This window comes from Callorhinus ursinus, unplaced genomic scaffold (assembly GCF_003265705.2).
Source record: "Callorhinus ursinus isolate GAN/ISIS: 27379988/994484 unplaced genomic scaffold, GSC_fseal_2.0 scaffold57, whole genome shotgun sequence".
NCBI classification, from domain to species: Eukaryota; Metazoa; Chordata; class Mammalia; order Carnivora; family Otariidae; genus Callorhinus; species Callorhinus ursinus.
In genome coordinates this window covers 7,870,353-7,897,145 of record NW_027397119.1, presented here as the reverse complement: position 1 = coordinate 7,897,145, position 26,793 = coordinate 7,870,353, and the positions used below count along the sequence as shown (strand labels likewise).

Genomic DNA, 26,793 nt, shown 5'->3' with positions numbered 1-26,793 from the left:
AACATCACAACTCCAAAATTAACAATAATTTTTTACTAGCAAATATCTATTCAGTATCCAGATTTCCAATGGTCTCACAAATGTCTTGGTTTGGTTTTGTTTTTGTTTTTTGCTATTTGTTTGAATCAGAATCCAAATAATCCCAAGGTCCTAACTAATAACATTAGTTCCTATGTGTATTATGTCTCTTTTAATCTATCAGTTCCATCTCGCTTTTTTCCCCCTTACACTTTATTTTTTAAAGAAAAAATGCTTCCCCATCATTCCTTGTTCACTGGATCTTTCCCACCAGTTTACAAACATGCTGTGATTTCTCCTAAGCTAAAGAGCCTTCCCTTAACCCCACTTTCCTCTCTGGCAACTGCCCTGTTTCTCTTCCCTTTACGAGAAAACGCCTTACAAGCCCTGCTCACATTTAGGTCCTCCAATTTCTCTTCTCCAAACTTCTTTTAAACCCATTCCAATCAAGATCCCCCTCCCTCTCCAACTCAACCCAAACTGGTCTCATCAAGGTCACCTTAACAGTGTAAGCCCAATGGCAAATAAATTCCTAGTTCTCATCTTTCTTGATCTAACACAAGTGATCACTCCATCTTCCTGGAAATGCTTCCTTCCCTTGGCACCTGGAACAGCACAATCTCTACAATCCCCTCCTTACCACTTCCTTATCAGTCTCCTGTGCTGGTTCCTCCTCTTCTTCCCAACTTCTGTTAGAGGGCTATGTCCTAGGATTTCTCTTCTACTTACGCTCTCTTCCTGGGTGACCTCATGTAGTCCTGTAGCATTAAATACCATCTACATGCTGAAAACTCTCAATTTTACATCTCTAGCCCAGAACCCTTCCAATGAACTTTGGACCCACATATCTAACTGCCTACTTGGCATTTCTCACTGTATCTTCTTCCACCTTTCCCACCAACACACGATTTGAGTTAATGATAACTCTTCTTCTAAGGTGTTCATGACAAACCCTTAGAGTCATCTGTGACCCTTCTCCCTCTCTCTCACCTCACACCTGAGCCATCAGCAAATTCTAGTGCCTCTTGCTTCATAAGGAATCTGTTCTGTCCTCATTTCCTTTCCTGTTATTCCCCTGGTCCACACCACCATTCTTGCCTGCTATCTTATTTTTCTCCCTTGGGTCTTCGTTCCATTGTCTCTTTAGGAACCACCTCGTCAACACTATCTGAAATTGCAGACCATGTTGCCCCAACACTGCTTATGCCCCTTACACTTGCTCTATTTTATAACTCGTCACACTTACTACCTCCTAATGTACAACTTATTTTATTTTCCTTATTTATTGCCCAACTTTCCCCCATTAAAATGTAAGCCCCTTCAAATGCAGGCATTTTATCTATTTCCCGCTACATCTCTGACTTCTAGAACAGTGCCCAGCCCACAGACGGGGCTCAAAAAGTATTTGTTCAGTAAATGAATATATTTTTACATGCAGCTATAATAAAAAGTGTTTTCTCCATGCAGGCTTCCTGGATTCCTTTGAACCTCCCCAGGACTTTGAGTATGAAATACAATGGTCAATATTACGCATTACTGCCATGTTCTTAGTCTTATTTCTCCTATTAAACTCTGAGTTTCTCTGAGCCTGTGACCTGGTTTCCCATTTATCCTTTCTCCCCCTCAGCCCTGGCATGGTATTGATCGCGAGTTAGCTGTTCCTACTGCTCAGGCTCTCAGGCTTGAGTGAACTCAATATTTATTTTGGCTACATTAATCTCTTATATTTTAATGAACTTTTTGTTTTCATATATGATCTCCCCCCCAATATTATCAACACCACAGTCATGTGAGGAGAAAAGGGAAACTTACTCATTTCCCCTTCACTGGTTATTGAATGCTTTAAAATTCTCAGAGCACTTCAACATATTCACTGCACTTGATCATCATAACCACCCAGCATCATCATTCCCATCCTACGGGCAAGAAAACTTAACTCAAATTATTTTTAAAGATCCTTTATCTGAGGACAAAGAGAATCACCTCATCCAAGGTCATGCAGCCTGGAGTAGGAGAGCTAAGACTTGAACCTGGGTCATGTGGTCTTACATGTCCACCATACTTCCTTAGTTTAATACTGGTGGGAAAAGAGTGGTCCTGGTGGCAGAGTAAAGGAATGGAGGAGAACTTGCTCAAGACGACATGTAAATCATTTGTGGGCCAAAAGTAAGAACCTCCTGGTTAATCCACTGTCCTGTTCAGCAAAACTCAAGCTCTTCTTCTTTCTTCCCTGCTATCAGCAGTCATGGTCTCCAGAGGAGGTGTTAAGGAGGAAGAGCAGGGAGACAGAAGGATTCCCTTTTTGCCAAGGCCAGAGAAATATACCACCTGCTAGACAGTGCTCTAGAGCAACAGCTGGAAGGCACAGCTGTTCTTTAGAGGTGGGAACTGGCAAATGTGTCACCCACTCCTGGTGCCACGGGCCTTGGCTGTGCAGGGGAGTGTGAACTGTGATCAAAGTTAGTGTTCAGATGAGGGGAAAGGGGGAGAGATGGCTTGAGTATTGCCCAGCTACCTGTCTCAGCCTCAGGAGTCGTACTTCCGTCTCTTCTGCCGGGGTTATAAGTAACAACCTAAAATAAACCTTGCGCAGAGATAACCCATTTAATTAAGAGGAGCATGATCTGGGACATTACTGTCTTCATTGGCTTCTACTTTTGCCATGTGATGAGTACTTATGGCTTTTGCAGCTGGCCAGGAAAAACTGTCATATTTCAAAGTCCTGATGGCAACGTGGAGCCAGGAATGCTGTGACTTTTTTTTTTTTTTACAGCTTTGGTAACGTTGATAATTGTGCTGCTTTCTGTGTCTCCCATCAGCCTGGAGGCTCCCTGGGGCAGGTCTGTTTCTTCCCTTCAGTCTAGACTTTATGAAGACAGGAGCTGTGCCTCCCCCATCGCACTTGCAAGCTCTCCAAAGTCAGGGACTGTGCCTCTCCTGTTAGACTGGAAGCTCCCCAAGGCTAAAAGTCATACCTCCCAACAGTTTGGAATCCCCTGAGCTCCAGGGCTCCTATCCCCTCTTTTCACCTCCCCTACACCAAGGACAGGAGTCTGCTTTCACTCATCCCCTGCAGTGGTTGGGTTGGCCAATGTGACCTCTTAGAAAGCAGTGAACCACTTGAAACCTGGTGGGTCCCCTGAGAAGAGGTCCTCTGAGCTGATGCCAATGCCAAATCTCACATATCTGGACTGTAGAGCACTGATATCCTCACCGTGAGCAGACAGGATGGAGGGAGGCTAGGTCTTGCTCAGCCTAGCGGCACAAGGGAAGGAAACAACCCTAGTTTAATCATATTATGCTTTACCCTCACAATTCACCACTTCATGCTTCCTCTCACACTTTATGATAAGAAAAATAAAAAGGTTCTTTTTGAGAGAGTCATCCATTTCTTTAGATAATCAGAGTTATCTATATGGTGTATATGTCTCCTTTTACACTCTATCTCCCAACAAACTTTTATACTGTACCTTCCTGCCCCTAAGGGGGTAAAATCTGTGCTCAAAATGAATTTATATCTCTTTTGACTTCACAAATTTTATTATGTTATTCTAAGTGTAATCATCTTGTTTTACTGAAGCCACTTTATTATAAGATCATTCAAATCCTAACTACTACAGAGATGCATTAAAAATTATATCATATTTTGTCTTCTTAATTACCTGAGAAGACAAAATCATGAAGAGGTTTGGAAAAGGGGCTTTGGAATTAGCGACCCAGATATAAATTCCAGCCCATATTAGTTTACCAAAGAGTTCCTAGCTCTGTGGCCTTCGGCCAGTTATTCAACCTGTCTGAGCTCTGGTTTGATCCTCATCTATAAAGCGGGGACAGTATTTCTCTTCAATCCATTCACACTGGATCTAAGTTCTCTACCCTGGTTTACAGGGCTTTCCCCCAGCTGGCCCATGTCTACCCCTGAGCTCTGCTATCATACTGCATGTCACAGCCCCAGCATGCACATGCTGCTCCCTCTGCCTGAAGCTTCCTCCACCTCACCTTCCACCTGTTACCTTCTTTCCTGCTAGGCCCTCATCATTTCTTAGCTTAAAAGTCACTTCCACAGAGAACCTTCTTTGATCTGCCATCCTGGAGCAAGCTAAATCCCAGTTTGCTGGCAGTGCCTTCTTTGCAGCACATACAAATGAATCACCCAGTGATCTTGTTAAAATGCAGCATATCTGGGGCTACATTCTACTAACAAGCTCCAGTGATCTGATGCAGCTGGGAAGAGCACCCTTAAGAGTGGCAAGGCACCCATACACACTTGTAATTACTTGCTTAAGGCTAGTTGTCTTTCCTGATGGCCTAAGTTCCCTCCCAACCCCTAGCATCGGGCCTGGGAAAAAAACCACTCAAGAAATGTTTAACGATTACACTTAGCGATATCTATAATGTTTCTAGCCTAGTTTCTGGTCAGAGTCAAAGAAATTCAATAAGTAGTGTCAGCCATTTATAATATACTGTATATATACTGTACAGTATACTGACTACACTATGTCTTTTACTTCTTTTCCACCCCCAAGTAGTTCCTAGAATGGTCCTGGACTGTGTCAAACCAAGGCCTGCAAAGTGTCAAATGGATGCCTAAAGGGAAAAAGGAAAGAGAGACCCTGGCCCACAACCCTTGACGAGTGTCCAATATACGTAGAACAGCACAATTAACACATCACCAGCCTTTCATAAAAACCCAAACCCTCCCTCCTACCAATTCCTACATTGTGGTTAGGAGCACAGAGGTTAAACACAAACAACAGAGACCAAAGAGTTACTGAGAAATCCTCAGAGCAAACAAATAAGTGACAGCCCAGGAAGGAGGGTATTGTTTTAAAAATTATTTCCTTAGTCCTCAAAGAACTAGAACAAAGCAGGATTGTGCTGGCTGCCTCCTCTGCAAGAATTCGCATTCTGGGCCTGACTAAATGCCAGTCTAAATGCTACTCAGAAAACAATTATTAAAGCCATGGAGCACCAGCCACAGTGGGGGGGGGGGAGGGGCTGCGCTGCTCCCCCTCCCACCAATTTTGCAGCAACCTCAGGCAATGGGCCTCAGTTCTCTGCGTTCAGCTTTTCTGATTACCCCACTCTGGCTCCCCCTCCTCCATTTCGTTCCTTCTGGCCCACTCCTTGCTGTCTCCTTCAGGCCAGAGAGTGGGCAGAGCTGTGTGCTGTTCAGAAGCTTCTACACAACACAGTCTCAAGGAAACCAGTGGATCAGGCCATTTCCAGGCAACTTATCCCATTTGCAGAACCAATTCCCTTCATTCTCAACCTCCTACAGATCGGGGAGAAAAGTAGAAACCCAGAGAAGGCTCTTCCAGTCGTTGAACCTCCAAGTAGGTGATTATAGGGTTAGAGGGGTCACTTACATAAAGGAGACTGGAAACAACAACCTTCAAATTCAAATGCGGGGTCTTAAGTATTTAAAAAATGAGTAAGTCTATGAGTGCTGGTTTGAAAATATAGCTATGAAGAAAATGTTGTAAGGAAATCGGATTAAAATCAAAACGATAAGTTATTTACTGAGAAAGATGCTGGGGGGTAGTACATAGAAATAAATAAGATATGATACTGCCCTTTATGCCATTACAATCTTATTAAAGGGGATAAGATATATAGGAAGCAGTGGGTAACAATGTGCCATTTAAGCAATGCCTCAAGGCTACAATATCAGAGGTATAACCAGGAAGTAAACATCTAAAAGCCAAATGAATAGTGCAAGTGTTTTCAGTTCATGGTCAGTGCATTTTGGAAGACCATATCTTAAAGCCCACTACCGTCAGCTGACATTCTGCCTCAGCCACGCCAGTCACATTCAGTGTCACCAGCAAAAATCAGAATGAATGAATAAAGGCAGCGAGAGTGGATGTGCTATCAGGCATCACCAAAAGAGCAGAGCTGAGTGACATAGGGGTCGCCGTGTCCGGGCCCCTGATGTACAACAGCAAAAGCTCACGGAGAATGCAAGAGATCCCAGCAGGCTTATGGGGAGGGGGAGGGGCTAGCAGGAGGTGAGATGGGGCTGCTGGGCAAGGTGTTAGTCAGTCTAGGTCTTGGAAGCTTGAGGAAGGGGTAGAGATTGATTAAGTCAGAAGGGAAAGGCACAGGTCATTTGATAATGGGTTGTGTCTTGTGCAACAGTTCAAGGCTGGTTTCGAGGGGAGGAAGGATGCCAATCTGAATGGAGAGGAAAGTTCACATAGAAGAGTAGTGGGAGAGGAGCTGGAAAGAATGTGGAAAGCTCAGAATGCTGGGCTAGAGGTTTCTTGTTTTGTTTTTTAATTATGCAAGTCACACAGAATACTTTGCTGCAGTAAAAGTCTCAAGTAATACAGATGACGTTAAGGAACCCCTCACCCAAGTCCCCTCTACAAAGGCAACACTGTTGTTGGCTAGGTATCTATCTTTTTATCAGATTTCAGACTTCATGTAACAGGCAATGGGGACTTACTGGAACTTTCTGAGCCACAGACTGTCCAAATTGGGAACAGTCAGCAGAGGTCAGCAGGTGACTTCGGAGGAACAGAGTGATACCAGGCCCAAGGTGGAAGAGAGTGAAGAGGGTAGGAAGAAAAAGAGAGTGAGCACACCAGCGAGAAGGTGACATTGACGTTGACAGATGGAAACTGAGACTGAGGGAGATGGATCAGAGATAGATAGGAGAATAGGCAGGAAAATATTTTAAAGGGAGGAGACCAGGAGTATAGAGGACAAGGTCCACCGAAACACAACAAAGATGATGGGAATCCAGGATTTTGAAAGTCAGGGGTAGCACCAACCAAGATGGTGAGGGAACTGGCCACATTATCAGTTTAGAACTGAGCAGAACCTAGAGGGTTGGTTCAGGATCCCAAGCGAGAAAAGTCCACCAAGGAGTAACAGAGCTCAACAAGAGGTGGTAGGCAGAAGGATCTACTCAGATTTTAAAATCTGACCTGTTATCTGCCTCAGTGATGAAATAACTATTCTTGATACATTGAGTAAGTACTCGATAAATGTTGAATTGAATGTTTTCAAACCTAAGTCACAAGGACCAAAAATATGGGTAAGGAAGACACCACTGATTTCTTTCCACAGCCATTCCCTCCTTCTTCCCTAGTTTATGGGGCACAGTTTTGTTTTTTGTTTTTGTTTTTTCTGGTAGTACCATGCCCAAGGAAGGTGGATCTTCCTCCAGCTCCAAAGGATGAGCCATGGTCTGGTTAAGCCAAGCATGGTAATACCATTCCCCTTAGCTAGTAGTTGGCTTAGGGATGGACATATGGCCAACCTGGCTGATGAGGCATAACAGGAAGTCAGCTGGGGAAACTTCTGATGAAGATTTTTATCTCCGTCAAAGATACAGCAGAGGCCTGACATTTTATTCCTACCAAGAACTTGACTATTTTAGGACATGATGCTTGGAATTATGGAGCCATCTCAAAACCATGAGGTAGTAAATGTAGGAACTGAGAGTTGACAAAGTAAAGATACGAAATTTGAAAGATTAAAAAAAAAAAAAAAGCACAGGTCCTTTACAACCAAAGTCCTGCCTCAGAACTGAAACCACCTACCTTCCGACTGTTTCATTATGAGAGGTCATTCCATGTCCTTTTACCTAAGCCTCTGTTACCTTGGGCATTCTGCTCACTATCACCTGAAGGTAGAAAATGGTAATGGTGAGATAATCGGTAGCTTTTCCTTAGACTCTGAAATGTTTAATTGGGCAACAAAGTTCTTGTTGTGTCCTGGACTTGGTGAACAAGAGAAAGGAAAGGGGAGAATCTGGACAGAGCAGAGCGAAAGCCTAAAACTCCTAGAGCAGCCCAGGAAGTAGTAAACTCAATTCAGCTCAAATCAGTGCAGTGCACTATAATGCAACTTAATTCAATTTAACAAACATTAATTGTGTATCTTCTAAAAGCCCTTTGGGAGATAAAAAGACGAACAACACATGGCTCACTACATTCCAGGAATCCCTTTCTCCTTTTCGTTAGCAATTACAGATGAAGTCCCAGGCCCTATGGCTGGATCACTTCTTGGACTTCTTCAAAGGTTCTGTTTCCTTTCCCTGCACTGGAAACATGCCTATTTCTCAGGGTCTCACTCTCGGTCATGTTGTCTTCTGAGTCTCCACAACCCCCCTGAAGAAGCTTATCTCCACCAATGGTTTCAACCACCTGCTGCTACTCAATATCAATTGCTGGTGTCCTTCCTTCTCTTCCACAATTAAATCTGTTATCTCTAGCTATTTACTGATCTTCTCCCCAAGGGTCTCCCATACACCACCTTAAAAACAACATAATTACACCAGACCTATGATCTCTATCAAACCTCCACCTCTTCCTTATAGTCGCATTATCAGTGAAGGAGATCATCATCCAGCAGGTTCACCCAGCTAGACACAAGAACCAGACTCCTCTCTCCAAGCCTCCCACACCCAATTCCTATCAATTTTAGCTCCTAAGTATCTAATTGCTTGGTCCCTTCCTATTCATGCTTCCTGCTGTGCTTTAGTTCAAGTCTCAACCAGATCACTAGAAAACGTGATAATTGTTTCCCTGCTGTCTAATGATATTTGTGTTGGAGCTTCTGCAAGGGGTGCAGCACAGCTTTGCTTTGCTGTAGCCATGGAAGCTACAGACTCCCTTAGGACCTCGGAGCATTTGGGCCAAAAGGCGAGGCAGATGCGCTTTAGCCCAGCTAGCTCAGTGATGGTCAGTAATAATCATAGGCTCTACTTTTCATTCTTGGTTCCAGGCTGATTTGGGAGCCCTGCTCCCAGTCTGGTCCCACCTGTGTAGGTTAGGTGAGTGAACAACAGCTGATTACAGCAGAATGTCAAATGGCAGTACTCTGAGCTCCTGCATCTGCTTCTGTCGCTTGGGATTGAGTATAAAAATGTCAGGTTGCCTGTGGCATGAAGGCAAGGCATGCGATTGGGGTAGGGAAGGGTTTTAGGGTGTCTGGAAAGAGGAGAGCACCTCAGCTGGAGAAGCAGATGGTCTATGGAGAAGTCTGGGATTCAACCAAGTGTCACTGAAGGGTGTGAGTAGCATAGACAGGCCTGGATAGCAGGAATCCTGGGTTCTAGTCCTTACTAAGTCATTTCCCTCCCTGGGCTTTCTTCCCTTTCTTCACAAAACAGAGGTGCTGCAAAACAAGGCTCTGCATCCTAGCCCAGGCTCCCCAAATGTAAGTGATTCTGGATCCTTCCACCAGAAGTGAAATGTATGGGCAAGAGAAGAAAGGCAGGAACATACATCTGTTTTATCAGTTACATGTGTAAACCATGAAATGTATGTTCTAGATCCACGTGTCATGCAACTACACATTTCCTTCACATGGCGCAATGTAGTCCAACAGAAATATAACAGCACAAGCCACATGTATAATTTTTAATTTTCTAATAGTTGTATTAAAACACTACAAAACAGTCTAATAGAAACAGGTAACATTAACTTCCATATACTTTATTTAACCCAATCTCCAAAAGATTATTTCAACATGTAATGAATATATAAAAATTACTAAATGAGATGGTTTGCAGCAGACATAGTTACAAAGTCTTCAAAATCCGCTGTGTGTGTGGTTTGCATTTACAGGACATCTCAGCTCAGGGCAGCCACATTCCAGGTGTTCAATCAATGGCCTTATGCAGCAAGCTGCTACCATCTTGCTACCATCTAGCAGAGCCCCGGACCAATCAGCTGAGATCATCCAGCCCCCTTTGGGCCACCAGGGGACTACAGCCACATGAGTCCAGGCATGACCATCAGAAGAACGTCCCAACCAAGCCCCGCTGAAATTGCTGACCCCCAGAATTGTGAATAAGTGATAGGTTGTTGTTTTAAGTCTGGGGGTGGCCTGGGAGGCAGCAGTAGGTCACGGAGACAGAGCTGAGTCTTAAGAGTTCAGGGAAGGAAGGGGTTAACTATTCAAGAGGGTCAAGAAGGATTAATGTAGCCTCACAAAAGCAACCTTCCCAGGTATAGCAGGTGTCAGAGAATCCACTTTATTCGAAATGTTTCTATTTTTACCAACCCTGAGCTACCTTCATATGCTCATATAGTGCTTACTGTGGGGCTCATTGATGAACTCAAATTTAAAACAACCCAGCACGACAGGCCTATACCAGGACAAGGCACATGCTGGTGCTTAGTACTAACAGGGGAATACACAGAATCTTTTGCCCTGGGCTGGGTTAGGTGCAGAGCTCCAGGGAGGCCAGGACCAGAAAGAAAATGGTCTCCCCGCGGACTGGGTTAGTCTGACCAGAGCTTTGGCCGCAGCAGACTCAGTGGCAGGTGCTGCCGCTTATCTGGGCATCTTTCCTCTTCATCTTTATCTCCATCTCTCTTGGGAAAACCAATAATGCTTCTTGGGCTACCCCTGCCCCACCCCCCCAATCCCTCCGTTCCACTCTACGCCCCACACTTTTGCCAATATTAAAAGAAAATTTCTCTTGCCTCCTGTCCATTGTGGTGTGCAGGTATGTGGTCAAGTGCCTCTCAAGCCACATCTGTCCCCAGAGCCTTTGGCCTTTTCTTATAGTCCCAGACACTACTGGAGTGACCGCCTCTGTGAGAGCTACCCACTTCACATGGGCACCACCAGCAGTGCCTCGATGAATTCCTACTTCCTGTACCTCTTGCTTCCATCTCTAGGGCTTCTTACTGACACTGGGGAGTGAGACAATGCAAGGCCACTCGGGAGCCTGGCCATGTGCCACCCAGAGAGGCAGGGGAATGGATGCCCAGTGGGACGAGCTCTTTACCATTGGGAGAAGGTAGCCCTTCCTCTCCTGATTGACTGTCCCAAGGAGCAATCTGTTTTTATAATCCTGAAAGACCGAGCCACTGGTTGGGCTTGATACCAAGAGGCGACCAGATCAATAATGTATCCTCACGGCCTCACCCTCTTTCCCTGTATCTCTCACCTTTTCCTTCGCTTCTGTTCTCTGAGATCATGCTCCCTCATGAAGTTGTAGCACAAAAGCCCTTGCCTTTCCAGGGGCTCCAGGCCAAGATGCCAAGTTATCAAGAATCCTGTCTGGGGGAGGAGATTTTTACATTCTACCCTCAAATATGACTCAAGACACCTTATATCTAGCTCCTGTGATGGAGACCCAAATTTCATTGGCTCTCAGTTGAGGTAATACCTTCTCTGTCCATCCCACTATGCTTGCCCAAGAAGGCCTGGCCCACTCCCACGGCACCAGACCACTGGGCGAGCGCCAGGGGATGCATGCACAGTCACCCCCCCATAACTCCCTCTTATAAAAGGCCCCCCAACTTTCCAAAGATACAGACACCATGTTTCTTAAATACTTTTCCTTAGGATACTTAAAATACTTGACTTCTCCCCCACTCCTGGTATTACTTCATGTCTTGTTTAGGAGCAAGAGCTTGAGTTTAACATGCTCTTTATTTACCTAGAACACAACGGGGTTGTTGGCCCAAGGCCTGCCCTGTATTGCTGCCTACATTTTCCTGTAGAACAGTCTGGCTTCCTCAAGCATCCTGGAGGCTCTGAGACAGCACACGCCAGGTCTCACACAGCTCTGGCCGCAGGGCTGCTCCCAGCACAAGTACCTGAATGCTCAGCAAACACTACCTGAAAGAATGGATGGAGGAAGGGATGGATGTTACCAAGGAGGCGCCTCATGGCCTCTGTCTCGGGGGATTTAAAGCACTGAATAACTCTTCCTGAAGGTCTAACACCTGGCAAGTCAGCCGCATCTGCCTCACCCTAAGCAGATGTATGCAGACAGCTCTCAGGGACAGGGGAGGCCCATAAAGACTGTGCTGGTCTCATTTGAAGACTCTATTGCAGCCTTCAGCAAATAAACATCCTCTCATTTTTATACACAGAGCAGCAGGAAAGGGTAATCAGCTCCTGGAGGGGAACTGCCCTTTTCAAGCAGCAGCAAGATGCTGAGATAAGGTGGGGGTCTGGTTACAATTAGCAGCAAGCATCGATGTTAATGGATTCTACAAATTTGTCTTCTGAAGACCTGATGACGGGCTCCCAGCAGCCAGGCAGATATCTCCAATTGCCACCCGGTACATTTACTTTCCCTGATTGTTCCTGGGATCTGGGAACCCTTAGCTGCCTTCCTTCCGACCGGAGGGAAGGAAACAAGGATGTAACACGTTTAGGGCTGGCAGTCTGGACCACCTCCCTCCGAGAAAATGGCCGGAAGGAAGAGAAAGTCAAAGTATCCAGATCTGACAAGCCATTTACCAATGTGTAGAGACATGTCAGTAAAAGTGGACTGTAACCATAAAACTCTACACAGAAAGGCTGCATCACCTGCTGATACAAAATCAACAAAAAGGATGTTATTCCTAGCCAACAAGGATTCCGTGAATTAACTACCACATCTACTTCACTTTACCCTCTGTTAATTTGGATAATGGGGCACTAGAACTAGACCAAAAAAGTAATTTCTGATGACATCAATAACGGGCATCTTGTCGCTTTAAAAAAAATTTTAAGTGACCTAGCCACTCCGTTAAGTGACCCTGGAAAGGGTGGAAAAGTGACACGGACCCACTTGAAGGAATTCCACACTTGCCTGCTATTGCATCGTGGATAGAAGGGTTCTGCAAATCAACCAGGAAGAGAATGCTGTGTAGTCTCAATTTTCCTTAAACTTAAGATACAGTCATTTTGGTTTTGAAGTTTCACAGTATCCTCTTGAGTCAGCTGAAGAGACATTTGGGTTTTTGCAGACTTGGGCTGGAACCAAGTTGACAAGTCTAGAGCCTATTCTTCCTTCTTCTTTTACCCCCAGTGCTCCCTCTGCTGATTTCGGGAGTCGCTGCTCTAGATCCCCCCAGATGAGGGTGGAAGACTCGTCCTCCAACCCTCAAGCTGGCACCTATTCAGAAGCAGAAGGCACTAGACTTCCCAACTGCCCTCTTTATTCCCAGGGCAGCACCAGGGTCCCTGCAGGTGGTGTAGCCCCAGAGACTGCTGGGTGGTGGCAAAAGCCAAGCCAAGTAGTTGGCTATTTCTTGCAAAATGCCCAGCCCCCAAACCCTGCCTGAGAGCACTCTAGGCTCTTTGTCATACTCATTCATTAACTGTGAATTTCTTACTCTCCATTCTGTGTGAGGTCTTCCCACCCCACCCCCTGACATGCTGCCTTCCTGGGAGGACAGTTGTATTCCACCCAGAGAATGGAAGGTGCAGTGCGATGGGGTTGGCCCCATTCATTCCAGACTTCGTTCTGCAATGCAGCGGGAGCCTTCTGGGGCTGGTGAGATTTGGTGGACAGGAACACAAACACATAAATGTCCCAAGACAAATACGAGTGGAGATTGGTGACAGTGAAGTCGGAGCAGAGTCAAGGAGTGGAAGAGAGAAAGCCTGAAAGACCACCTAGAGCCTCTAGGAGTAAACTGGGAATAACAGGGTTGCTCTATCACGAGGCCTAGGGGCAGCCGACTCACCTCCCAACATGGGCACCAGAGGAGTAAGAGCCAGGGCCTATTCAGACTCTGTTATCCACAAATGTGTTCATGGCAGATCCTTAAGCTCCTGGAATCAAAAGCAAAGCAGGTTCCTCAGAAAAGTAAACACAGAGGGCACCTGGGTGGCTCAGTCAGTTGAGCATCTGACTCTTGATTTCAGCTCAGGCCATGATCTCAGGGTCATAAGATCCAGCCCCACACTCAGCAGAGTGTCTGCTTGAGATTCTCTCTCCCTCTCCCTTTGTCTCTCCCCCTCCACCACCTCATGCTCATGAGCTCTCTCTCTCTAATAAATAAATAATTCTTAAAAAAAAAAAGGAAGAAAATGAAACACAGAATTGCCATATGACCCAGTAATTCCACTTCTGGACATATACCCAAAAGAACTGAAGGCAGGGACTCAAACAGATACTTGCACACCCATGTTCACAGCAGTATTATTCATAAAAACCAAAAAGTGGAGGCCACCCAAGTGTCCATCAACAGATGGATGGACAAACAAAATGTAGTATATACAGACAACAGGATATTACTCAGTTTTAAAATGGAAAGAAATTCTGATACATGGTACAACACGGATGAACCATGAAGACCGGATTGTGCTCAGTGAAAAAAGCCAGTCACAAAAGGACAAGTACTGTCTGATTCCGCTTAGCTGAGGTACCTGGAATCGTTCACGTCAGAGACAGGAAGTAGGATGGTGGTTACCGGGGGCTGGGGGAGGGGGCTACAGGGAGGTACTGTTTAACGGGGACAGATGTTCAGGTGGGGAAGATGAGAGAGTTCTGGAGATAGACGGTGGTAACAGTCACACGACAATGTGAATGCGCCTCATGCTACAGAATTAACTGCACACGAAAAATAGTGAAGAAAGTAAATTTTAGGTTGCAGATATGTTATCACAATAAAAAAAAAAAAAGCAAATTAAACACAAGCTATTCCGGCAGTGAGATGAAAATCATGACTTGGTCATACTAAAGGGGCTAACAGGCCAGACTACTATTTTTTTTTTTTTTATTCATTTGAGAGAGAGAGTGAGAGCCCACAAGCAGGGGGCACAGCAGAGGGAGAGGCAGAGGGAGAAGCAGGTTCCCCGCTGAACAGGGAACCCCACGCGGGACTCGATCCCAGGACCCTGGGATCACAACTCAAGCCGAAGGCAGCCGCCCAACCAACTGAGCCACCCAGGCGCCCCCAGGCCAGATTATTTGAAATTAAGAAGGTTTTGCAGGGCGCCTGGGTGGCTCAGTCATTAAGCGTCTGCCTTCGGCTCAGGTCATGATCTCAGGGTCCTGGGATCGAGCCCCGCCTTGGGCTCCCTGCTCCACGGGAGGCCCGCTTCTCCCTCTCCCGCTCCCCCTGCTTGTGATCCCTCTCTTGCTGTCTCTCTCTCTGTCAAATAAATAAATAAAATCTTAAAAAAAAAAAGAAGGTTTTGCAAAATCCTAAAAACTGGTGTCCTGTTAACTAGTCCCAAATCAAGAGACAGGAGTTTGAGAAGCACCAGATGGGGCATATAGGATGTTTGGATTCCACTGCCAGCTTTGCAAGGGAGGCACATCTCCCTGTACCTCAGTTTACCAATCTGTACAACAAAGGGAGTTGGATTTGATCACCAAAACCCCTTTCAGTTAGGCCAGGGGTTCGCAAAATATGGTCCCGGGGCAGCAGCATCACCTGGGAGTCTATTAAAAATGCAAATTACAAAGCCCCCCTAGACTTACCAAATCAGAAAGTGTGTGAGCCCAGAAGTCTGGGTTTGAGCGAGCTGAGGTAGGTCTGAGAACCATGAGACGGGACGTTTTACGTTTTTATAACTGATAATGATCAGGGCAAGCCACATTTTTAAGAAAATAAAAATCACAGACACCCTAACATAAAACAAATGCATTAGGAAATGAACAGGAACAAAGAGGATAACTGCCTTTTTAAAACATGCAGTATAAATATATAAAGTAGAAATTCATTTTTTCAAATCAGAATTAATGTATCCAAATGAGTGCTGTCCTTAAAATTACAAAAGTCTACCACCTGTGTTCTCAGGATGCAGTGCTTGCTCAAAACGTTCTTAAAATTCTACTTGGAACTGACTTCTGAGTCAGTTTAAAGCAGGACAAAATCAGCCTCATTTGTTTGGAACTAGAAGTGTCTTCATTCAGTTTGATCATATCCTTATTGTCATGACACGTGTGTATACTACATGACTTACTGTCCTGATTCGGAAACCAACTTCCCTCTAAGAGGAAGAAGACTGTCCATCACTGAGGATATTGAATGAATGTGCCCAAGCTCAAAGGCAAATTCCAAAGCAGAGCTCAGACGTGTTTTGGATCATGGCAGAATTGTATGTTTGACATCCCGGAGTGCCCATCTGGAAAAGGGGCAACACTCGCGTCATCCAAGCTCAGACCTGAGAGCTGGAGGCGAGCAAGAGACCACCAGGTCAGAACTCCCCTTCAGAGGGAGCAGAGCTGGTATGGCCATTTCACCTGTGAAGCAACTCAGGCCAGAGGGGCCCAGGGAGTTGTCTAAGGCTGTCCAACAAACAAGTGGAACCAGAAATGAGCTTTCCTAAAGAATCCTGAATAGGCGAACTGCCTTTCAGCCCCGGAGTGGGGGCTGGACGAGAATGGAAGGCCCAACCCACCAGGCTGTGATGTCAGATCAGAAGAGGAGGCGCCAGGCCAGCCACTTTCTTCATCAAACAAAAGCCTTTTGAATTTACTGAATATTTTGGCACAGGCCCTGGTCAGTTCTTTCTCCTTCGGTGGGTTGAAAAATATTTCTAGCATCCCACAGAGTCCAGCGAGAGCAAAGAGGGTGGAAGATTCTTCCTCCATTGGGCCATGCAGACGCTCTGATCTTTGAGAAGGAGCCTCCTTCTCTGCCCCCAGGAGAGCAAGGTGAATGTGAAGATGGAGGGTTTTATTCCCTGGGCTACTGGCCACCTGGCCAAGGACTTCCTCCTTGAACCCCACTGTGTTATTCTCAATTGTTCACTTAGGGAGAGAAGGGTGGGGAGAGATACTAAAACTGGAATATTATTTTGAAAATATGCCAAGCTTCTTCCTAATCCCACAATCAATGCCTCAAAAGGCCTTCCCTTATGGATTTCTCCCCAACACCCTTGTTTAGTTCGAAATCCCCCCATTTTAGATTGATGTGTATGTTTTGCAGGGTACTCTCTTTTATGTCATTTTCTCTATTCAGACCCATCCATGCCCAATGGCTGGGGCAGAAATCCCCTTGATCTTCTGTAATACACACCACAGTGCTGGGCACAATGTAGGCACTGGGCCATCATGTGATGATGATGACGATGCTGAGTTACGTTATCATGTTTACCTACTAGGGACTGGGCACTTGGATGAGTGCTCTATTGATATATATTATTTCAGGGAGTCCTCATCACAGTGCTGTGTGCAAGGTGCTGCCTTTTTTTTTTAAAAAGACTTTATTTATTTGAGAGAGAGAGTGCACAAGCAGGGGGAGTGGCAGGCAGAGGGAGAAGCAGGCTCCCCACTGAGCAGAGAGCCCAACCTGGGGCTCCATCCCGGGACCCCAGGATCATGACCTGAGCCAAAGGCAGACACTTAATGGGCTGAGCCACCCAGGTGCCCCGTGTGTTCAAGGCACTTTTAACTCTACTTTTTAGATGAGGAAACTGAAGCTTGGAAAGGTTAAGTAGCCTGATCAAGGTCACGGCAAGGGACTTGGGTGCAAATCTCAGGCTCCAAAACCAGAGCCCTTAACACTCAGACACTGCTCACTCCCTCCTCAAGATCCCAAACCGAACAGGCCTTCAGTTTATCTTCTAGGTCAGGCATTCTCTCTGCCCCATTCCCCTTCTGCTGGCCTCCACACGATCCCATCCTCCAAGCCAGGGAGGGGGCAGGAGAAAGGGACCTCAAAACACAGACGGTGACTTCGGGAACCACCCCCAGGATGAGGGACCCTGGAAGCACCTGGGCAGGTAGAAGGGAAGCCGGCCGACAGAGAAGGGTGGAGCCCTGCCAGGCACAGGCCCCTCTCTTTCATTTCAGGGCTATTCATTATGCACACTTCACCCCCATGGCTGAAAGTCTCCCAAGCACAGTCCTGGAGCGTGTGTGTTCCGCCACCTCCGGCAGGGTGATGAAGCCACATCACAGCCGCATGTTCAAGGAGAACAACCGTCACTCCAGCAGAGAGCGGGATACTTTTAACCCCCCTGAGCAGACCTTAATACTTTGGAGTGAAGTATAGGAAGCAAGGTGCAGGGCGCTGGAGCCCCCATCTCACTGCCCACCTGGGCCCCTGTCCCAAACTGTAGGTGTCAGAAAGAGTGTTGAGCTGGTCTGGGTCCCAGCTCTGCAGTAACTCTGGGTACCTCGTCCCTATAACAAGGAAGTCACTGCCTGGTTGGTAAAGGGTCTCCCAGCGGCTCGCGTCTGGTTTGGTGGCCAGGCTGCAGAGGCCACCTTGCCAGTCACCTGGTGCTGGCACCAGCCAGACTGCAGACAGTGGAGAGCTGATTCGGGAGATAGGGCCTGATCCTGGCCCACTCCCTGGGAACTTGACCCTGCTCCCCCTTAACCATAGGCAGGCTCTGACAGTCTTCCAAGGAAAATGCTGACCTCTGGCCTGGTTGATTCCCAGTTAAACAAAGGACTGCAAGCTGGTGAGCTGGGGACCAGCCTCCGCGGGCTGGGTAATCTTCCACCTGCCAGCTGACTCCTGCACACACCCTCCACCCCAGCTGCACCGGCCACGGTGGGGGGGGGGGCACTTCCTGAAGGGGCCGTCACACCAACAAGGCTGCAGTGAGCCGTAAGTGATGGGGAGGGGGCCAGAGAGCAGAGTTTATGGGTCACCGCTCCAGTGCAGTCCCAGCCCTGCACAGCTGTCACTCAAATGCAGGCTCCCAGGGCAGGAAGTGCTCTCAGCTTAACCGCTTCACCTTGCTCTATCCAAGTTCAGACTCCACTTCAGCCAAGTAGATATGCTGGGACCCCGTGGCCCATGGGGGCTTGCCCCATATGGCCCCTTACCATCACAAGCCAGACCCCGAAAGCAAGCCCAATGCCTTTCTGTCTTGTATAAAGACCTGCTCCTTTCTTTCAACTTGCTGCTCAAGATCTGCTTCCCAGAAAGTTCTCCGGAGGCCACCTCCAATGCACCCTACCTCATAAGACTTATGTACATGATTTCCAGCAACTTACACATGGGTCCTCCAAACTTGACCATGTACACCTTCCAAAAGTAACCCAAATCCCCAAACTCCCATGATCATATCTAAGAACCACCCGGGGTCCGTATACCCCCATGTGAGAGATATTGTCTTAGGAAACCAAAATCTAATTTTAAGAAGAATGTCTTTCCATCACAAATTAGGATTCCAAGTAAGAAGTTTTTTCTTTACCATTGGTGGGCGAGTAGAAAAGCATTTGTCGACATTCTCGGAGAATGCAAAGCTAACCATGTGCTACACACTTTGTCGCTCACTCATCCAGTATTTATTGAGTACCTCCCACGTGCCAGGTGATACTCTTCGCAGTGGGACACGGTGGTAAACAAGGCACTGTCCCAGCACTGGAGGAGTTGACTGTCCAGCAGTGGAGGCAGACAATCCAGCAGGAAACTAGTTAGTCGCACAGGTGCCATGAAGAAAAGCCAAGCAGGCGGAGAGGCTAAGGGAGGGGTCTTAGGTCTTCCCGGTCCCGGAAGCCGGGAAATGCTGCTTGCCACAGGGTGGTCCGGAAATTGTACCAAAGCAGAGATCTGAATAAATAAGGTGAAACAGTGAGGGAGCTGGGAGGTGATGGAGGAAACAGCCCCTGGCCAAGGGAACGGCAAGGCAGGGCCCAAGGGCCCCAGCTGCTGGGGTCTCAGAAGAGCCCAGGGCCTGGTGTGGCAGACGTGGAGGGAGGCTAGGGAAAGGGCGGCGATACTGAGTCCAGAGGGGCAGGAAAGGCCCATGTACAGTACCTGGTACACCCCAGGCGTGTTTGACTTTATGGGAAGTGTGCAGTGATGGGCTTTTTCTACCCTGTCTCTGTCCGTGACCCTGGGTCCTTGGTGTACCTCTGGTGGTCCCCATCGGGCTGGGAGCTCAAGGAGGGCATGGGCTGTGTCTCTCTCCTCATACCAGGCATGTCCGGATGGCATAAAGTATGTTCCCCCTACCTTTTCATACCTTTCCTGCAGCCTCCAGGACAGAGCCCCACTCATAGTATAAAGGTTCACCAGGTAATGCCTCCAATCCAGGAATGCTCTCCTGGGTCTGGGGAGCTATTAGCATTAGCCCCGCCAGCCTCCAAAATAAGGAGAAAAGAGGAGAGAACTGCACATGCAGCACCGATGGACAGGCCCCCCCATGTGGCACCTAAAGCCCAGAGACTCTGCACAGGTGGTTGGTGTGGCCTTAGGTACACAGGGCCCCCAGGGTGGGCCCTGAGGAGGCACCGCTCAGGCCAGGCAGGTCCCCTGTCCCTCACCGTGTGGCTCCACGGTGAGGAAAGCACAGACACTACCCCCAGACATTGCAACAAACAGCCTCACACCTTCAGCTCCCCACTGCCCCAGGGGAGCCCCAGTTGCCCGTATCCATGGCAACCGTCATCTGTGAGTTGCAGTCCCAGGAGGGCAGGCAGGCTGCCACATTCTGGCTTGTTCTGAAAGGCCACATGCATTTGTCTTGCCAGTTTGGGACACCCTCCGTTCCTGAAAGAGGTGTCCTCATGCACTTTCATGTTTCCTCTCTCTGTCAGCAGGGTCCAGATGGAGATGATTCACTGATTGGAAGACAGCATTTTCTTTTGGGTTCTATAGGAAGCTGATCTTGCACTCAGTCTTGCTTTTAAATTACCGGGGACCCCAACATGGGGACAACGAGGGAAGAAGACCAAAATGACATAGTTGGAAGGAACCTGGGACGTTCCTTCTTCCTGCTTCCGGTCCAGATGGCACCTCACACCTCGTCTCATGGTAGAAAAACCTCTTTATTTTTTTAAAATAAATTAAAAATTAAAAGAAAAAATCAGAATGCTAATAATAAATGCTTTCCTTTTCTCTCTTCTTAAAGGAGAGCCTGGCCTTTGGGACTCTCATTTCAATGTTTCAAATCCCTTTTTGGGTGGGCAGGCAGAGCCTTCTAAGTTTACCCTAACCCTGCAGGTCATGGCTGACCCACGGCCAGGGAGGAGGGGCTGCCTGAGGAGAGTGGAAAGAGGTTCATAGGTTGTCTTTTAAAATAAATCATTTACTGCCCCCTGCTAGACACATTAGCCGAGCCGATTGTAGAAAATCTGTTCAAACTCACAAGGCAGGCTTCCATGCAGAAACTGGGCACCAGAGCCCCCCTCCCCCCAGGAGGACAGGGATGACGCTGTCAGCTGTTCCCCCACCCACCACAAGAACCCCAAACCACCTGATCACTGGGCAAAGTCAGCCCAGATCAGAAACTGCTCCTTCCTTATCCGTAAAACAACCTCTTTCAGTCCCACCAGTTTGAAAGACACCAAATCTTCTTTTAAATAAAATCCAAACAAACAAACTATCCATCCCTTCCGGCAGCTCCAGGAAAGAACTCTTTCTTAAGTTCCAGTCTTGACTCCTCCCCTCCTCCTGAAGAATGGCCCCGTTTTTAAATAAAAATCAATCCCGTGGTCCTCGATAAAGTCCAGAGAAAAAAATGCGCCATTTGGCTGCCCTCAATCCTCTGAGAACACACATCTGGCGGGGTTTTTACAGAAGCACATTCCTGCAGCCTGAGAGAAGGTCCGGGTCCCCTCAGCCCTCCTCTGACCCTCGGCCCTCCCCAACCTACACGTATTCTGCACACGCAGCACAGGATGAAGCCCCAGCTTCCTTGTCTGCACCATGGACATAATTCTTACAGACTGTTTGGGGCCGGGGTATAAATGAGGCAATGCACATAAAGTGCACTGGCACACACAAGTGTGAATTGCTCTTAGTTATTATTTTTGTGGACCGCAGACTTCTTGAGAGCTGATACCAATGTGTCAGAGTTGGATGGGCCGCATTTAGCTCAGTGCCTGGTGCACTGAGGTATTCGTAAAAAACTAAAAGTGAAAAAAAAAAGTGGAAATGTTTGTTAACTCATAATAGCTGAAGAGGCTAGAGGCTTATTTCCCACCAGTCCCTGTTCCTCCTCAACACTGCTTTGGCTTAGCGTTGTTCCCCTAAGGGGACAGTTATCCTCACATAACCTTCTCTCTCGCCACTCAGAATTCCAATAAAATCAAACAGTAGGAGGAAAATGCTCTAAGAAAGGGAAGCCTCTCTGCATACCACCCTGCCAGGTCCTGCCAGGCCTCTCAAAAGATCTGCCCTCCTCCCCTGCCTCCTGGATGGTGTTCAGTAACCAGCTGAATAATGAACCATCAGAGGGAATTCCAACCGGTGGCGATTAACACTCCTCCAGCTGGGAAGAGATTTCGGTCTGCGACTCCCAGATCTGCTGATTTCCCTTCTCTCTTCCAGAAAACACCAACTGCTGCCATTCCACTTGGGAGGACCTCACGGATCAAAAAGAAGAACCTGACTGATAAAACAAGACAGACCAAGTGTCCATAATTATTGAAGCTGGGGAATGGGTATATGGGGATTCATGATATTCTTTTCTACTTTTGTGTATTTGGAAAAACAAAACAAAATCTTAATTAATAATTCCATATTTTACCGAAACTAGGGCAAGGAAGCCCAAAGGATTATTCTTTTCTAAGCAAAAGGGGAACTCCAGGCTTGGATTTCCATTGTAAAAGACAAGGTCCCAGAAATTTCTCTGGCTCATTTGCATTTGAAAGACCAGGGAGGTTGTTAAGTGTGGTATGGAGTGTTGGCCTCTGTGAGCTTGGGCAAGTGACTTAACTTCTCTGAGCCTCTCCTTGGTTTCCTTCCCTTGACACTCAGGTTGGAGTGTTATCTATCTATCTATCTATCTATCTATCTATCTATCTATCTATCTATCTATCTATCTATCTCACAGGAGAGCCCTTTAAAAGGATGTGAAGCTATAACTGTACATTTAGAATACCTTGAATGGTACCTAATAGCACAGGTACCTGATAGCACATAATAGATACTTGATAAAATTTAGTTTCTTTTCTTTCCTTGATGAACCAAAGATGTTCTGTTGTATTCTGGTATTAAGAAACTTAATGAACTCAAATTCCAAAAGTCAGCTGGTGGCCAAGAGTAGTTAAACACACTGAAAAGAAAGCTTCTAGGGAAAGGAACTCAAAACTCCTAAGTCCCCCATGCTCATCAAAGACTGAAGTATTTGAAGCATACCATTGGCCACAGGCATGAATTTAAGAAGAGACAGGGTGCCAGGCTAGGATAGCAGGAATGCACACCACTCTGGGCGGTAGGTCGCAGCAAATTTAAGCAGGAGGAGCTGCTGAGCATTTAAATACCATAATGGCTCGAAGAGATATTTGTATACAAATGTTCATAATAGCAGCATAATTCACAACAGCCAAAAGGCAGAAACAACTCAGATGCCCATTGGCAGATGAGGCAGATGAATGGATAAACAAAAATGTGGTATACCTATACAATGAAATGTTAATTCAGCTTTAAAAAGGAATGGAATTCTGATACTTGCTACAACATGGATGAATCTGGAAAATATTATGCTAAGTGATATAAGTCAGACACGCAAATACTGCATGATTCTGCTTATATGAAATACCTAGAGTAGTGGAATTCATAGAGACAAAGTACAATGGTGGTTGCCAGGTGCCAGTGGGAGTGGGGAATGGGGAGTTAATGTTTAATGGGTATGGAATTTCAGTTTGGGAAGATGAAAAGTTCTGGAGATGGATGGTGGTAATGGTTGCACCATAATGTAAATCTGTTTAATACCACTTAGCGGTATAATTAAAAATGGTTAAAATGGTCAATTTTATGTTGTGCATTGCAGCAGCCAAGGGCAGGCCACCCCAAGATGGGCCACATTGACATGCAGATTATAAAAAGATTATTAAGCTGAAAACAATCAAGACCCAAAAGACTCAGGAAGAAACTTTCACCTCTGCCTCCTACACATACACAACTGCCTAAAATAATTTAGGTAGAGGACGGGCTCCAGGAAGGGAGATATCACCACAGATAACTACATTATGATATAAACTAGGTAGGGTAGACAGGGAGGAACCTAGCAAAGCCTGACTGATCAAAGTCCTCTATGTCCCATTGTTTCTGAGTGGTCCAGCAAATATTTGTTTACCAAATGTTGAGGCTTTTTCATTTTTTCTGTGAATTGTATTCCTTTCCTTTGAAGTTCCAGACCCCACCCCTTCTCCTTAGTTCAGGATGACATATACCTCATATTGCCTGGCTGTCTTTGGATAGTCATGTCTGTGTAGAGACCCTGGATGTATGAAATTAAACTTGATTTTCTCCTGTTACTCTCTTTCATGTCAACCTATTCTCAATCTAGCTAGAAGAATCTTGAAGGACATAGAAAAATTTCTTCCTCCCCAGCAATGTATTTTACCACAATGAAATAATAATGAAGATGATGATAAAACAAAAGAAAAAAATATCATAATGACAGCATCCTGGCTTTAGTTTGTATCCCTTTTTTCCCAAGAAATGAAAGCACCCTTAAAATATCCTTCAAATATGCCCACTTGTAGAGATCAGTCAACAAGATCCCCAAAAGGCTATGCAAATTGCAGCAAATTCTTAGCACTGTGTCCTTCTCTACCAGGTTGGCACCTAGGATCACTGCCACACACCCCACAGGCTGGACCTGAAGTCAGCTTCCTCCCCTTCCCTGACCCTCAATTCATTCAAAAGAACCCCTGAATTCTAGGAGAGCAGCTTTCACACCCACCTTGAAGCAAAGAATGGCAGCAACAGTGGTAACAAAGCCAGCGGCAGGAGAGAGGCCAGCTCATTTGCCTGTCCACCTCCACATTACCCAGGGTCTACCTCCTGGAACCCCACAGCCATTTCTCATGGTTGAGAGTCATCCCCCACATCTTGAGCTCTGCAGCCATAGGCCACAATTCCCCAAACCTCCTCTCCCTACCATTTCCCTAGACTCAGTGCCAAAGCAAAGGGAAGGGAGGGATCTTTCTCCTGTCACAGACTCAAGGTGTATCACGTCCACACACCAGGTAAGAGTAGGCTGAAGGGTTTGAGAAGGACGGAGAGGGTGCAGAGACAGGAGATCTCCTGGCAGGGGCCATGCCCGTGCGGGAGTCTCAAATAACTTATTCTCCCCTGAGGCTTATCAAACCCTAGCAGCGACACAAGACCATACTGCACACACATGGATATCTAGAACAGGCAAATCAATCTACAGTGACCGAAAACTCCTCTGGTGGTTGCCTGGGGCCAGGAGCTGGGGGAGGAGGCTGCCTGCAGATGGGATGAGGGCATTTTCAGGGGTGATGAAATAGTCTATAACTTGATTGGAGTGGTAGTTACATGGGTATATACATATGTCAAATCTCATCTGACTATACCCTTAAAATGAGTACATTTTATTGAATGTAAATTATACCCCAATACAGTTGATTTTAAGAGTGAAAAAAATAAAAACACTAAGAGCTTGGGTAAGAGACACACACTTTAGTAGTGATTTAGAAGGCAGATCTTAACGGCTTAGGAAGGAAGACAATATATTCCAAATGACTGTGTATTTATCAGGCGATTCTCCATGGAGTCTAAAGGGCCTGCAGAGCCTTCTCGCTCCACCTCTTCCCCCCACCTCTCCCCCCAACCCCAGAATTTCAGAGTCAGGCAAACAAAGACTCCATCAGACCTCTCCTCAAGCCGCTGGAAGCTGAGTTCCAAATGCTCCTCAGAAGTAGTTAATCACATCCTGTCTTGGTTGGGGATTTGTGGAGGGGGGAATAGGGCGGCTGGTACCTACCATTGGCTCTGGGTGTGTGCTTAGGCCCATTACCATGTCACTTACAACGTCCTCCCCTACAAAGAGTCCCCAGCAGGGGCGCTGAGGGGCGCCAGGAGAGAGAAAGCCCTGAGAACAGCCCGGAGATTGGGAGGAGTTGTTCCTACAGACTGTACAGGTTTCTGGCTCTCAGGCCTCTGGTCCATCTGCAAACATTTTGCAGACTGTTCCCTCACAGACTGTTTTTAGGGAGGAGAAGCACTTCAGTTATTTTTTAAAAAGATTTATTTATTTATTTATTTATTTATTTATTTGACAGAGAGAGAGAGAGACAGAGAGCTCAAGCAGGGGGAGTAGCTGGCAGAGGGAGAGGGAGAGGCAGACTCCCTGCTGAGCAGGGAGCCCAGGGATGCAGGGCTTGATCCCAGGACCTGATCTGAAGGCAGATGCTAAACTGACTGAGCCACCCAGGTGCCCCTTTAAAGTAGCTTTTTTTTTTTTAAGAAAGATTTTTATTTATTTATTTTAGGGAGAGAGAGAGAGACAGTGTGTGCACAAGTTGTGGGGGGGGAGGAGCAGAGAGAGAGAGAAACTTAAGCAGACTCCGCACTGAGTGTGGAGCCTGATGCGGGGCTCGGTCCCAGGACAGGACCCTGAGACCATGACCTGAGCCAAAATCAAGAGCCATCCACTTAACTGACTGAGCCACCCAGGTGCCCCCAGGAGGAGAAGCACTTTAACTTTCTAATACTGTATTATTCAGACACCTCCAGATTCCTCATTCTGTTTTTTATCCCCCTTCTTCCAGCAAAATATAGCGTATTCTCTGGCATGTGTGGTCTGTGGGAGGCTGACGGCTTCAGCAGTGTGACTGCACTGCTGGCCCACCCTGGGGCCTGACAGGTTCAAGGTGGGGGTCTCCCCTCTTCCCTTCAGAGATCCACAGCCAGGGAATGGGAGGTTAGGAGGAAGGGACATGAATAGGACACTTGGGTTTATTCAGAGTCAAAAATCCAGCTCCAGATGTGTCTGCATTCAGATGTGTCTGCATTAATATCCCCTGTCCAACCCACCTTCTTCTAGAGGATATGTGATTCTAGGAAAAACAGACCCACACTCAAATCCTGACTCTCCCACTCAATCACTGTGTGACCTTAGGCAAGTCACTCAACCTCTCTGTTTCCCCTTCTACAGACAGAATGGGATTGTGTATCTGACTCATCAGGTTATCAAAGGGACTGCATGAGGAGATATATCAAAAGGATAGGGCAGTGACTGGGGGCAGCCAGAAAGCATTACGTCACCCTCCTCCACTCAACCCCCTCATTCTGACCCTGCTTAGTCTGGGGCAAAGTGGAAAGTTACCTCTCCTTTTCAAAAATGATCATGGCTGTGGGGCGAACTCTATCACAGGTCCCAGCTTTAAGCTTCCTATACCAGAAG

At 46.7% G+C, this 26,793-nt stretch overlaps 1 protein-coding gene across 24 annotated transcripts in view; it reads right to left on the bottom strand.

Moving 5' to 3' along the window:
- NFASC (neurofascin) overlaps nt 1-26,793 on the bottom strand; it is a 179,283-nt gene that overhangs the window by 110,185 nt on the left and 42,305 nt on the right. Inside the window, exon 2 of one of the 24 annotated variants that reach the window (XM_073884416.1) lies at nt 13,458-13,545. The exons of the other annotated variants lie outside the window; for them this stretch is intronic. The gene's annotated coding sequence lies outside the window, so the exon portion shown is untranslated. The remainder of the gene's footprint in view (nt 1-13,457; nt 13,546-26,793) is intronic. 24 annotated transcript variants of the gene reach the window in all.